Genomic DNA, 15,297 nt, shown 5'->3' on the forward strand with positions numbered 1-15,297 from the left:
GCAGTACCATTGGTGGAACAATAACATCCACTGCAAAATACCCAAATTTAATGGGTTCTGGAGTGAATGGACAGATGGGATTGTAACTTTCCCATTTGCCCTGTTGGACTGTACCATTTTCACCAAAATCCCAATTTCTCAAATGAAACACAAAGCCCTGCATCTTCACCTTTTTTTTCCGGATCCTTCACAAACTTCAGTGGGTTCATCCATGGTACTTGTGGCACTTCTATCAAAGTTCTGGAAATTGGCTGTGTAGTTTTTGCGTAGGGTAGTGCAGTTATATAGTTACCCACTTAATGTCCCATTATGTGATGCAGGATGCAGTCAGCTGGTATCGCATCGGTCCCTAGCGTGACCCTGAACAGGATACAACGTAATAGAAAGTTGCTTTTTGTGTAATCCTGCTTACGAAGAAAGCAATGGTAATCAAAAGAATACTTTTTGCTTTCGTGCGAACATGGTCCGCATCTCCTGTTTTCTAATTAATTGCAGATGCCAACCTCAATCGACTCGATTTGTTCCAGAAAGTTTCTGAAAAGCGCACACTCACACCCGCACCATCATTCTGGAGTTTCACCTGCGGCCAACAACAGCTTGATGCCTTCCAGATGTGCACACGCTGTACTCTCCGCTCTTAGCAAACCTTGAAAGTTGGTCACCCTCTCTGCTGGTGTTTACAATGCCCAGGATATCTCCCTGAATATCTCCCTGAATGGATGGAGAGGGGGTTGGGAGGTCTCCAGACCGTTTTAAGCTCCTGCTGAGCCAACTAAAAAAGAGGACCTTTACATCCTTTCCCTTTCACATGTTAATGGATCATTTATCTTCCAGCAGAGTCAGGAATAAAAAGCCATCCGAAGAGCACGGGTGTGGTTTAAAAAGACATTTTGGTGCTTCGGTCCAGATGGGTCGAGGCGGGTCGTGCTTTTAGGTTTTATTGGGTCCTCACGCTGGGCCTGTGGGTGTCTTGTGTCAGCCTGTGACAGCCGTACATGAATTATATTCCCTTCCCCTTCTCTTAGCCAGCACATTAAATCAGTGACTAGATTCTCAGGACTCAAAGACCCCGTGTCCCACAGTCAAACTTGCATGATCCCAAGTTTCACGGGTCATGCGGACCCTGTTTGTTTCACAATAAGGAATCTGGAATGTCACATGCTTGTCTTCAGTTCCTCCATCGTGGCTGCTGGAATATTGAAAGAAGAGACTAAAGAGTTTTGTGTTGTTTGCATGACACAGGGACATCTCCGTAGCGTTTGTTTGTTAGCAGGATTACAAACACAAAAATCATCACAATAGCAATGTGTGGTATTCGTGCACTGATGCAGCTCAATGTATTTACTTTAGTATGGCGTGAATTGTATAGTCCACTCCAGAAGAGAGACAAACAACTACCTAAAGAAAGGCCTGGCTAGCTTAATGCTAACGTTAATTAGTATCTATGTTGTGGTGCTTTCACCTTTTAAGCAACGGATAGAACAAAAATAGTTTAGCTACAATGCATAGACAGACACTATATTAACAGTACTCACAGTCATACTCGCTATCCTCTGTGTACAATGAATAATATTAGTTCCGTACTGATGACTCAGAGAGGAGTTTAGACTTTATCATCCATCCTACTTAAGTTTTAGACAGGACATGCTCTGCTGCAATATGCAGAAGGAGTTTATCGATGCAGTGTGACAAAAACTGAAGAAAAAAAAAAGTTTGAATTCTAATGAATTATGTCATTGATGTATGTTTTTATAAGGCACAATATAATAGAGTGATTGCGATTGGGTGGTGACCATTTCAGGGTATACCGTAGTTACTGTAGCTGAGATATAGCACTTTAGATTTGACCTTTTTGAGTTACGAGCATGGTTACGGAACAAATAAACCCATATCTCAAGGAGCCACTGTGCTATATCTAGTACTTGATGAGTCAATGTACCAAGTGTTATTAAACACTGCTGGTTCCCCATTGGTAGGATATACATCTAGAAAAAAAAAAAAAAAAAAAAACACTTATGTTAATGTTGACTTACTCTGTTGCTGTGTCTTACCTGTGGCCACTGCAGTTTTCATGCTGCCCCCAGTCTCCTCTCATCTCCTTATCGTAAAAGGCGAGTTTGCAGTGTTGAAACCGCTAGCAAGGTTTGAATGTAGCATCCCTTCACTAATACCTCGATTCCTTGAGCTTCTGACCAAAGCCACGCCCCTCAACAATGTGCATGAGTGCGATTCTCAAAACATCGCCATTCATTATGGCATGTGATTATGAAAGCGCATAGTCGTGTTAACTAGTCACAGAACGCATATGCAGATCACTACCGATCAACGCAAACTAGAACTAGTAGACATTCCAACAGCTTCTTCCCTCTTGGGATCAACTTCTTAAACACCTAACCTATAATTCCATTACAACAAGCTGGCAATTTTTTGACTTGAGTTCGTTGTCACATTTCTGTGGGGCCAATTATTTATTACTTGTGCACTCACTGTAGTTGTCTCGCCATGCTGCACTATTTGCATATACTGGCCACTCATGCCAGAGTAGCATCTGCTCCATTTGCACACTGATTGAGGAGTATCTGTAACATTTGCACAACCGACATTGTCCCAGATGATCGCACTACTCGTCACTTTAAACCGCATACACTCCTTGAAGTCTCAGCGCCCTTTGCACAATGGTCATTGCACCGGACTATTGCAATATTAGTCGTTCGAACTGCTCTAAGTGCTAGAGGACTCTGCATCTTTTTGCACAATTGTTTTTTGTCAATGTCTTTATGTCCCCAAAGTGTTCTGTAAATTGACTGTTTGTTGTACTAGAGCGGCTCCAACTACCGGAGACAAATTCCTTGTGTGTTTTGGACATACTTGGCAAATAAAGATGATTCTGATTCTGATTCTGATTCTGATTCTGATTTGACAAAATGGTAGCGCTAGCAATACTAAGCTAGCATTAGCACTGTAAACAAGTAGACGTTAGCCACGACTCCTACGTAATGGAGTGTTACGATAACACTAAACGTTATCGGTTTGAAGTTTTATTTTGTGGGATGTGCAAGCGATTGAAAGTCAAAAAGAGATGATAAAAAAATATTGCTAAATCCACATCCCTTCTCAATCCCCTCAGCTGCCTAAAGTTGCTTTACTCTGCTTCTGTTTGCTCGTCTCTTGCCCAGTTGTTAACAAACAAGAGATGGGCTTTTTTTTTTTTTCCCAGGGTGGGTATTCCACCAGTGGACGGCTAGTTAGCACGTGTGCCTAACGGTTCTGACGACCCGGGTTCAAATCCGCCCTCGACTGTGTGGAGTTTGCATGTTCTCTCTGTGCCTGCGTGGGTTTAAAAATAAATTGCCCATAAGTGTGAATGTAAGTGCCAATGGTTGTTTGTTTATATGCGATTGGCTGGCGATCAGGCCAGGTTGTACCCCTCCTCCTGCATGCCCGCAACCCTAGTGAAGATAAGCGGTATGCAAAATGGATGGGTATTCCACCATAGTTATAGGAGCTAACAGGTCAGTCATCTTTGAGTATGCTTGCGAGTGTACTGCAAATGATTGACACCTTGTCAGTCATGCCTTCCGTTTCTGAAAGGTTGTTTTTCCTTGGCCGCGTTGGTTTCATTAAAATAAAATTAGAGGCACAAGATGGGACTGATTTCTTTTTTTTAAATTATTTTTATTTTTTTTCCCCCACAGATCATTTTGGTAATTATTACTGTCAGGTCATATTGACAAAGAGATTTTTTTCTTTAAACTACAAACCTTCCCTTTAAGTCAATCAAGGAGTTCTCGTTCTCCTCTGTTTTTGTTAACGTGACTTTCAACTGATGTTGCGTGTTTTTCCAGTTCCCTGACGTGGAGTTTTGAGGTGAACGATGTCTTGTCATCCTCTGTAAACCAGGAAGTAACCTGGTAACCAACAAACAGATGGACACAAATATTTGTTTCCAATTTTGTTTACAGTTTGGCCTTGGCAGAGCTCAAAACTCTTCTAGTTTAGGTCAAGTTCTTTGTCGTAGTTTGTTAACATTGGACAACAACATTCTGGCTTCCCAGCAGGTCCGGTGAGACCGAACGCGAGCGCCCCACTCCGACCCTGACAAAGATGCTGCTAGCTGGAAAAAGCTCCAGACCTCTGTGAGAAAGTGCCCATCTGCAGCACACTTTGGAGGCGGCCCAAAGCAAACAAGTTAAAATTAAACCACAGAGCAGACATCCAATAGTTTCCATGTTTAAAGTCCTCTCAAACAGAGGATTTTTACTATTTCCAAGGGTGGAGAAATTGTCAGTTTTGTGGTTCGCTTCGCCACAAATGGACCGATAATGTCTGCAACAGCTGCAAAAGCTGAGGCATAACGGTGCAGAACAGCTGATGGAGGTTTGGATGACATTAACTTGTCCACAGGTGGATATAAGCTCCATTTCTTGACGCCCAATATTATTGCGGTTGTATTATATACTGGTGGAGAATTGCACTATATCCAATTGAGTGCTGTTTTTTCTATATATTGTCCTTTTCATGTAGCTAAATAATGCAGAATACTGTATATATACTACAACAATGCATCTCTTTTATTGGATATTATTAGATTGTTCATATTGAGTAGAATGTTTGAAACTTGTCATTACATGCATACTTTAATCAGAAACATTTCTATACGTGGAAAAGTTATTTGTTGAAACTCACTTCTCATTATCCAGAATCTTGCCACTCAAAGCTTTGAGGAAAAAGTCCCTTCAAGGCAACAAAAGCAGAAAGAAATGGGTCAATTCAAAAGTTTTCGGAAAAGTCCGCCCGAAAGTGTGACGTTGGTTCAAAGAGTGACACAATGCGTCGTCACATCGGCGCCTGACTTACATTTCCTGCTAAATGTGGCTTAGAAAGTTTAACCTTCCTAGTGCCGTGTTTCAGTACTGTAAAGACTGTCAACCAGATCAAACCTATTTCCTATAACAAAGACCGCAGTCATTTCTGATTCGGTCAATGTTATGTCTAAAGCAACATTACAATTTATGCCTTTTGACACACATGGGTTCACATGTAGACCTCCTATAAGCTCTATTGACATTGGCATAGGTCAGGACTTCCCATGTAAGAAAAACACACATTTTCTTTTTTCCATTTCTAGGTAATAGAAAAACAAAATTGGGATTTCCCTCATTTCATTTCAACACAGAGGCTTTTTTGGACCTTGTTAATTGACATGCCCCAGTAGTCCTGCTAGGGCCGCAAAGTGAGTATGTGGTCGCTGTGGTTACCGCCCCTCATCCGTCTGGTACCTGTTTGAAGCAGACCCCCCACCCCCTCACACCCACCTTAAATATTCTAGCAAGGGCAGGGTTCTGAGGAGATGACATTTTTAGTTGGAGTCTACTTTATGAGCGCATGAGCATGGTTTTTGGCTTTCTCATTTGACACCATGCTGCTATCTAGTGGTGACCAGCCAACCGTGTGCACATAAAACACTAACACGGGACTATATACATTTTATCATACAGAAAACGAAAGGGCACCACCTGATAAGGAAATAAGGGCAGGTTTTGCTAGGTATTGTAATTTTAATATAATATAAAGAATATATGGGACTGGTTGGCATGTTTAGCCATTCAATGGGCAATGAAGCATCAAATTCCAATAGAGTCAAAATGGGTGGCTCACGAAAGGTTGTAGAGCCAATCAGCCAAGAAAGCTAATGGTAATTACATAACAGAATAGAGATATACAGTATATTTTTAAGGGGGTATCCTTATAGTATTTTTTTTAGCATAATTGTTTTAAAAAAAGGAAAATACAACTCAAATAAATCTGTATTTCAGAGGTACCTGTAAAAGGATAATCATCTGTGGTCACAGTCTCATACTGTTGTGTTTTATATGCATTTTAATTAGCGTACATTATTGCACTCTAGGAGTTGACCCCGTATGTAGTGCATAACTGTTTTATAGATGTATTTAGAATAGTATCAAAGATGACCTAAAAAGTGTGCATAATAATAATATTAAATACAATAACCATTAAGTGCATTTTTTAAATGATCCTTGATCTGGCAACTCTGACAAAATGTTCTGAATTCTTTTTTTCTCGTTTTTGTTGAACTTTCTTGAATTGAACAGGTGGTGGAGCAATAGAGTTTACCATGACAACATGCAGTCCAACAAAGTCTGTGCAGTGTGCACACATCACAGCAGAAGCCAACAGATGAAAACACTCACATATGCTTCAAACCTCGTGAGCAGATGTCACTGCATTATTTCTCCTTGGAGCACACCCCCCAATCGCCATTCCCCCAACTGGAAAACATTGACCATTTGTGACTCCCAGAATGCATGATATCATCCATCACGCAGTGCTCACCCCACCTTAACCCACATTTCTCACACATAGTCAAACACAGATTGGCGAAGAAATCACGCATTGATGGTTTCCCCCATTCGCTACAAATAATCTTTTCCAGTGTGGACAGAGTGCCCCTTAAATATTCACAGATGCTGATGATGTCATTACTTTATACTCCTCTACACCTACTATAGGACTTCAGTACATGTTTAATCCTAGTGTGCTGTCTGGAAACATCAAACGAGAGCAAATGCAATTCTGCCTTTTATAAGGTGACTATTACTAAGTTTTGGGGTCTTACATATTATGGAAAGGTGACAATTGAATTGCTTTTATACAAATAGTTGGGTCTCTGGAGTACCTTCCCACCTGTCAAGTGTGAAATTAAACAAACGTACATCTTTTATTTGCCTATTTCTGAAGCCAGATTCATTATGATCCAAACCATTGTAGGATCAAAAAACACTGTTCAAAAACATTTTGACAATAGATGGGTGCTGATGAAACATCTGGACGATCCAAACGAGTCATTTTACGATGAAAAAACAATGTCCAAAAACCACCACTACATAACAAAGCCTACTAGAACATCTAATATTTATTTGGGGTTAATCAGAGGCACTTTAAATGGTGGCAGGTGTGTGCGTACTCCTATTTAACACAAGTTTGAATGTGATTGGTTCATTCAGAACCCAGCCTCATCCCAGTTACAAGAGGGTGTGCACACTTTAGTAACCACATTATGTCAGCTGTTTATTTTTGCTTTCCCTCTCAAATTTTTAAAAAATTCACTTGGGTTGGACAGCTTATAAGTCACATTAATGGTGGAAAAGGTTTTGAAATGATTTATCTTGGTGTCATATTTTGACGTCACATAAACCTGGCATTTAAACAGGGGGTGTGTACACTTTTGTATGTATCCTTTAAAAATACCATTATCATTGTGCTTGTTAGTGGTGCAGAACTACACTGCGTCGTAATGAGAGACGTTTAACGTATTGGCCCATTCATCTAGTCAAAGTAACCAAAATATTAGTAACCCCCCCCCCCTCCCACCGCCGAGACTCAGCAGGAGAGCACTGAAGAAAGAGCGCACAACAATTCATTTACAGTGAAATGACCTCTTTCTGAGTCTCGGAACTAACCCTGGCCCATTTCCATGTCAAGAGAGTGCTCGCATGAGAAAAGGAGGGCAGAAAGGAGCAGACAGAAAGTAAAAGAGAGGAAAGGAAAGACGTGGGGTGCATTAAAACAAAATTATAAGCAGGGGAGTCGGGGGTGGGCTTAGGTGCTGTTGAGCCAACAACAATTGAACACAGGAAGCCTTTGCAAATAAGCAGTCGCAACCTAGCGTTTGCAAGCCAAACACGTTTGGATTACTTCAAGTGAAGTCCTTCCAATCAGTCAGGAAGCGAGAGCAAAGGAAGAACAGGGATTGGGGGGGGGGGGGGGGGGGGGGGGGGGGGGGGGGGTTGTTTGTTAGCCTGCCGGACAGGGTGGCCAGTAAGCAGAGCAGGAGGTCATCAGATAAGAAGATGTAATATCAGGAAATCCAACTCTCACATGGAACACACTTCCTGCTCTTTTGTGTGTGTGTGGATGTAATTGTGGACATTTCATTATGTCCTGAGGAAAATCTCACATTTACAGAACGGAGACTGGACAAATGTTTTTCGGGATGAATGGACCAAAATCTTGTGGAAAGTCTTCCCAGAAACCTGCAAATCTGTGTCGTCTTCCACTTTTACTTCCTGTGGGGCTATAAGGGGTGTGCGGTCAGGGGAGGCAAAGCCGCACTTGCATGTGGAGAGTAAAAAAATAAAGAATTACATAAAATCCTATTCCACTTTAGTTCTCAGGTCAGTACTTTATATTGATGTTCTTTTTTAATCCAATAATAACCATGATTTCCTCATTAAAATAGCTGAATTTGGATATTTCCTGTCCAAATATACAGGTGAGACGGGAAGTGTGGCAGCGAGCAGCCAGCCTCACCTCAGATTGAGCAATCCTTTGCGAAAAGCAGATATTGCACAGAGCAACGGCACTGTTTGTTGGTAAAAGTCCTGTACTACAATAGAGGAGGCTATTGAAAAGTGCCTATTTGAGTCTCTTCAGTTCTCCTTTTTCAACATTTACTAATTTAATGGGTGCCCTTTTAAATAAGTAAGAAATTGCAATGCCCGGTATGCTCTCTGAACCGCTGTAAAAAACCTTCCTTATGGCCAAATACTGTATGTGTGTGAAAAGAATGCCGATGTAATTTTTTTGACCTTTTTTTTTTTGTCTGACTGCTAATGAATGCTTTAGCAAATACACTACTCTTTACGGATCATAAATTCCAATAAATCTGACTGTAATATCAGTGCCTCACCAGCCATGACCCTCACCGCCTGTCATTGGTTAGCACTGTTGAGAGTTTGAGTGTAAGTGTGATTTTTTTTAATTTTTTTTTTTTTAAATTTTGTATTTTATTTTATTTAAAAAAAAATGTTGTGGCCTGTGATTGGCAACCAAACCAGTGTAGATGGATGGCCCACTGGGTGTAATACCCATGTCCGCCATCTACAGTATATCACCTGCTGTTTTGAACACACATGGGAGAAATCAGTGTTTTCGGGGCGAATAGACAGAATCTCCTAAATCTTGTTGAAAGTCTTTCAGGAAGAAAACAATTTTTTCTTCACTTTTTTCTCCCTGTGGGTGTAATAGCCATGTCACCCAATACTGACCTATCTATATGCTCCCTTTCACATTGCGACATTATGAGAGTGTAATCTATGGAAAGTGACCTTTCCTAAAAGCACCCATGCATTCCAGTGACGGTTCCTCCCCACTTTAATGACGGATAGCAACAATGGAATCCTTTTTGGCAAATGGGCTTAAATCATTCTCAGTATTGTAAAATAGCGATCCAGGAAGTCTTAGGCCAAGAAGAGTCCGCAAAGAATCACCGGAAATGCGCTGAATTAAACAAACTATGGATGGTTTGGATATGGATAGCATTGCACAACTCTTTTTGTGACTGAAGTGGTTCCACTTTCCCTAAACATGTCAAAAGAAATGATTTACAGCCCACAAACGTATTTACGAATAAGGCCCCAAACGACCAAGACGACAAAGAGGAAAAATATGACGATGGAACAGGAATTATTTAAACTTGTCGTGACAGATGAAAGCGTAACGTGTGGCTCTGTCCTAGCTGCTCCTTACAATATGCCTACTTGTAAACGTTAAACCAGTTCAATATTAACGATGGCAAATCCTTGTGTGTGGTCAACACCGACTTGGACCGATCCAGTGACTCCGTGATTGTGATGTGAAATGTCTGAATACGAATTGCCACTTTTTATACTTTTGTCTATTTTCTTCTGGACCCCCTGTGGCACCATTCTGCCTATCACAGGTCAGTCTTGGTACTATAATAGTCATCTGATTTGGGGGAGGAGATTCACGATGATTGAGATATCGTAGAACACCACACACAATGAGAGCAGTCAGTATACATATGCCGATTCTTACTGTAATTATTACTTTGCTCCTGTGTTAGCAAAAGACTATTGCGCATTCCGATTTGTGTACAAATTTGGGTTACGTCGCCGCTGTAGGAACAGAACTCAGTCATAAACCGAGGAATGTACTTTTTCTTTGTTTTTTTTCAAGCTGCCATGCCTATCTGAAGAGCTCTGGCACCCCCTGGTGTACACTTTCTTATGTATTCTATATTGACAGGTGTTAACTTATTTTTACACCTGCAGTGCACCTGCTATAAAAACTACTTAAAAGAAAAATGCCAGTAGAAGTTATTAACAATTATTTGATGCAGTCTGATCCTGGAATTGATGAATTATTTTACCATTATTTCCTCTGAAGTGCGTAAACCAGTGATTCTCAAGGTGTGGTACTTACACATGCTCCCTCTAGTGGTATGCAAAAGCACCACTGCCTAACAACAGTACTGTTGTACTTACACTGTAACTATTAAGTTCAATACATTTGCATTTAACCTTCAAGAACTGTTTGTTGTTTAAAATATTTTGCGCCAAAAAATGAATTTTTATGTGCAATACCTTTTAATTAGATAATTTTTACACTTCTATATTTAAGCGCCAAGGTAAAATTGAAACGGTGCATAATGTTACAGTGGCTTATCACAATTTTAAATACACTTTTTTTGGAATAAAACCTCTTGTTTTTGATAAACACGTAGACCTACTGTTTACTGTTAATCATGATGGCGGTACTTGGAGATCTAATTTTTTTTTTTGGGCGGTACTTGGTGTATAAAAACAAAAAAAAGAACCATAAGCATAAAGTAATTGGAAGTCAACCAGCAATCCTTCCACTGATTGTTTGTCAAAGGTTACATTGTTGTTCCAATGTCTTCACCAATTTGGTTATCTGAAGATGGCACTCTCGCACTCTGATGTTTGTAAGGGGGGCTGTATATATATTTATCTGATATATGAGCCTTTTGAAAAGCTGCTGATTAATGGGAAGCCGTACAGAGTGATTTATCTAGCAGTATTTACAGCGGTTTGGAGAGCAATAGAAGGAAAAAGGGAGTCAAGAAAGACACTTGGATGAGTTCCTTTCTTGCACAATAAGCTCAACAGGCACTCAAGAATGTGCGCACACAGAAGGAGCACTGTTGCTACGATCACATTACACTCAGACTTGCTTCACTAAGTCACTAGTGTTCTAGATTTTTTTTTTCTAGGGGGGGGGGGGGGGGGTTTGGAGAAGTTGCGTGAAAGAAAGCATCTGGCCACCAAATGCTGACGTCAGTCTAAAACATAGAAGTTTCTTGGGTTGAGGGGCCACGCTGTCTGACAAAATTACTCATTCGGGGTCTGCACTCTGTTTTGCTCACAATCATGTGAGTCGGTTCCATTGTACTTTCCACAACCCTTTAAAAAAAGTTTGTTCCTTGACAACACTTTCACAACAATAGCTTGGTAACCTGGCGTGTGCATAAACGGAAAACATACTTTTTATTAGGATAGTTTTTATTATTACTGCTAGTCACCTAGTATAATTTTAGCACATTTTCCTCTGCAGCTAAAGAGAGATCATTATGATTCATGATAAATATTAGGAACATAGCTTAAGCTTTATTGGTACCAGGACTGTGTAAAGAAATTCATTGATTTAATTTCCTGCCTCATCTCCTTGTCCAGTCAGTGTGGTGTGGTGCAGGTGTGGGGCAGGGGAGCCCTCTGCCCCAATTTGCCAAGGAAACCGCATATTGGACTCTTTTCCAACAGATTGGTCTCAAATTCTGCCTAGTAACAAGCGACCGTTACTAGGAGAACAAATCAGCTCTGTTTGTTTTTGTTGCTGTGGCCGCTACAAGTTTAATTTATGAAGTATTACAACCCCAATTCCAATGAAGTTGGGACGTTGTGTTAAACATAAATAAAAACAGAATACAATGATTTGCAAATCATGTTCAACCAATATTTAATTGAATACACTACAAAGACACGGTATTTAGTGTTCAAACTGATAAACTTTATTGTTTTTAGCAAATAATCATTAACTTAGAATTGTATGGCTGTAACACTTTCCAAAAAAAGCTGGGACAGCTGGTAAAAAAGACTGAGAAAGTTGAGGAATGCTCATCAAACACTTGTCTGGAACATCCCAAAGGTGAACAGGCTAATTGGGAACAGGTGGGTGCCATGATTGGGTAGAAAAGGAGCTTCCCTGAATTGCTCAGTCATTCACAAGCAAAGATGGAGCGAGGTTCACCTCTTTGTGAACAAGTGCGTGAGAAAATAGTCGGAACAGTTTAAGGACAATGTTCCTCAACGTACAATTGCAAGGAATTTAGGGATTTCATCATCTACGGTCCATAATATCATCAAAGGTTTCAGAGAATCTGGAGAAATCATTGTATGTTAGCGGCAAGGCCGAAAACCAACATTGAATGCCCGTGACCGTCGATCCCTCAGGCGGCACTGCATCAAAAACCGACATCAATGTGTAAAGGATATCACCACATAGGCTCAGGAACACTTCGGAAAACCAATGTCAGTAAATACAGTTTGACGCTACATCCGTAAGTGCAACTTGAAACTCTACTATACAAAGCAAAAGCCATTTATCAACAATACCCAGAAACGCCACCGGCTTCTCTGGGCCTGAGCTCATCTAAGATGGACTGATGCAAAGTGGAAAAGTGTTCTGTGGTCCGATGAGTCCACATTTCAAATTCTTTTTGGAAATTGTGGACGTCGTGTCCTCCGGGCCAAAGAGGAAAAGAACCATCCGGACTGTTATGGACGCAATGTTCAAAAGCCAGCATCTGTGATGGTATCGGGCCGTGTTAGTGCCAATGGCAATGGGTAACTTACACATCTGTGAAGGCACCGTTAATGCTGAAAGGTACATACAGGTTTTGGAGAAACATACGCTGCCATCCAAGCAACGTCTTTTTTATGGACGCCCCTGCTTATTTCAGCAAGACAAAGCCAAACCACATTCTGCACGTTACGACAACGTGGCTTCGTAGTAAAAGAGTGTGGGTACGAGACTGCCCTGCCTGCAGTCCAGACCTCTCTCCCATTGAAAATGTATGCCGCATTATGAAGTGTAAAATATGACAACGGAGACCCCGGGCTGTTGAACAGCTGAAGCTGTACATCAAGCAAGAATGGGAAAAAATTCCACCGACAAAGCTTCAACAATTAGTGTCCTCAGTTCCCGAACGTTTATTGAATGTTGTTAAAAGAAAAGGTGGTAAACATGACCCCTAACGTGTTGAAGCCAAAAAAATTCAAAGTTAATGATTATTTGCTAAAAACAATAAGGTTTATAAGTTTGAGCATTAAATATCTTGTCTTTGTTGTGTATTCAATTAAATATAGGTCGAACATGATTTGCGAATCATTGTATTCTGTTTTTTTTTTATGTTTAAGACAACATCCCAACTTCATTGGGATTGGGTTGTATAATGAAAGAAAAAGCCCATAATTATTCAGGGTTTATTTACTGCATCTGTACTCCACAATATGGCAATTCTGCCTTTGTTTTACTTTCAGTTGCGAACAGAAACAGTTGTTGGTCAAGGCTCACTAATGTGGACATTTTCGTCATCTAATCGGAAAGCTTGTATAAACCCACTTGGAGCTAAGGGGTAGGGTGGAGAAAAGGGCATGTGATGTGATGGAGCGGGATTGTTTTAGCAGCATGACTGGAATTTTAACACTTGAACACAGTAACCAATTTCTGCCAGGACCTCCCGTTGTTCCACATGTTTGGCTTTAATAATAAAAAAAATAATAATAAAAAAGAATTTATTGACAGTGACAGAAGGACAATCAAAAATGTGGAATTTGTGCAGCTTGTGTTTGATGTCATTACGTTTCTCAAAAAGGCATCCAAAGCTGACTCATCGACAGCATTCTTGCATCCAATCCCCCCTTGAACGTCCATTAATGGAAAACATATCCTGCATTTCCTGGAAATTCTTGTACTGTTCCACACACTACAACCAGGAAGTAACTGGAAAAGGTGGAGTGCCGAAAGTCCACAGCTTATATTGGCGTCGTCATCCCGAAAGCGACACAATGGATTGATGCGAGAATGGGATTTTTGATTAGAGGACCCGCTTATTTGGTTTCAGTTTCCTTTTTAAAGTGCAACTTTATACAGTACTCTCATATCTTGTTATCCTAAGCATTGTTCCATAGAAAGTGCTGGTAATACAAATATTTAGTTCCAGTTTCTGTCACCATCATTAACTATACAGGCCATTTATTAAGTGACAAATATTCTTCAGGAAACTACAAGTATAAAAATGAGCAACCGGTGTAATGTTGACCAATTAAAAAAAAACAAAAACAAAAAAACAGCAACCTTAAAGAAGACATGCATTTTTTTTCAAGGTGGCAGCAGTCCACACACTACGCTGTGAGTGTGGCTTATGGACACATCACCAAACACAAATAACTCCCATACCATGTCCTTGTACACATTTATATGTGCTCCTGTTGACATTATTTCCTTCGATTTCTAATATTCATATTTTTTGGTCTCAATTTTTTTTATAGGTTGTTTATTATTAGATTTGTGACGTTTGTCTGTTTGTGTGGTTACTGGGGTTGTTTACACAGGATGGGTGGTGGTGCAAAGATGCGCTTTAAAGTCTGGAAAAATAAAATAAGGGAAAAATAAACCCTCCCATTCATGATGAATCAGGAGGGCATTTTTACAAAGTCAGATGTAATCTTATTTTCAAGCAAAAGTCAACCGTTAATGTAAAGTAAAAAATTATAACAATAAAACACATTACTTTGTGACAACGCAAATAGAAGCAAGTTCCAGGAACTACAAGTACCAAGAAGTAAAAGTCGATCGAGCTCTCGGTGGAAATGGGGCTGTATGAAAAAAAAAAGTCAGCTTGGTCAGCAGAAATGAAAGTCTATTAAAAAAAAAAAAAAAAAGTACAACAAAAGACAAGGATTATTCCTTGTCTTTTGTTGTACTTTTTTGGGGGGGAACAATGTAATGGTCATACAGTCATTTTCCCTAAAATATTAAATATTAAAGAACCAAAGTAATGATGTTTAACAGAAAATAAGTAACAGTCTTTAGATAATAGTGTCATGTAGCTCTATTATTGAACATACATTGCATAGTTAATAGTAATGGCACATAAAGTCTCTGCACCAACAAGAAAACTCCAGTTTTCAGCTTTAATATCCTCTTCAACCCTTCTGGGAAAGCTCCTGCTTGCTAAAATAGCTGATTAAGAAATGTGACTGGTTAGGTTTGACTCCAAAGTGCAGCTGCAAAAATTAGATTAGACAACTGTGTATGTGACAAGGGTGGTTTTGATATCCCAATCTGCCCCCCTAATGCAGTTGGTGCGTCGACTGGTCAGTGTAACATGGACTGACTCACTGGAGACTGGAATCTCTCACACACACACACACACACACACACACACACACA

Source organism: Phycodurus eques, chromosome 16 (assembly GCF_024500275.1).
Source record: "Phycodurus eques isolate BA_2022a chromosome 16, UOR_Pequ_1.1, whole genome shotgun sequence".
Taxonomy (NCBI): domain Eukaryota; kingdom Metazoa; phylum Chordata; class Actinopteri; order Syngnathiformes; family Syngnathidae; genus Phycodurus; species Phycodurus eques.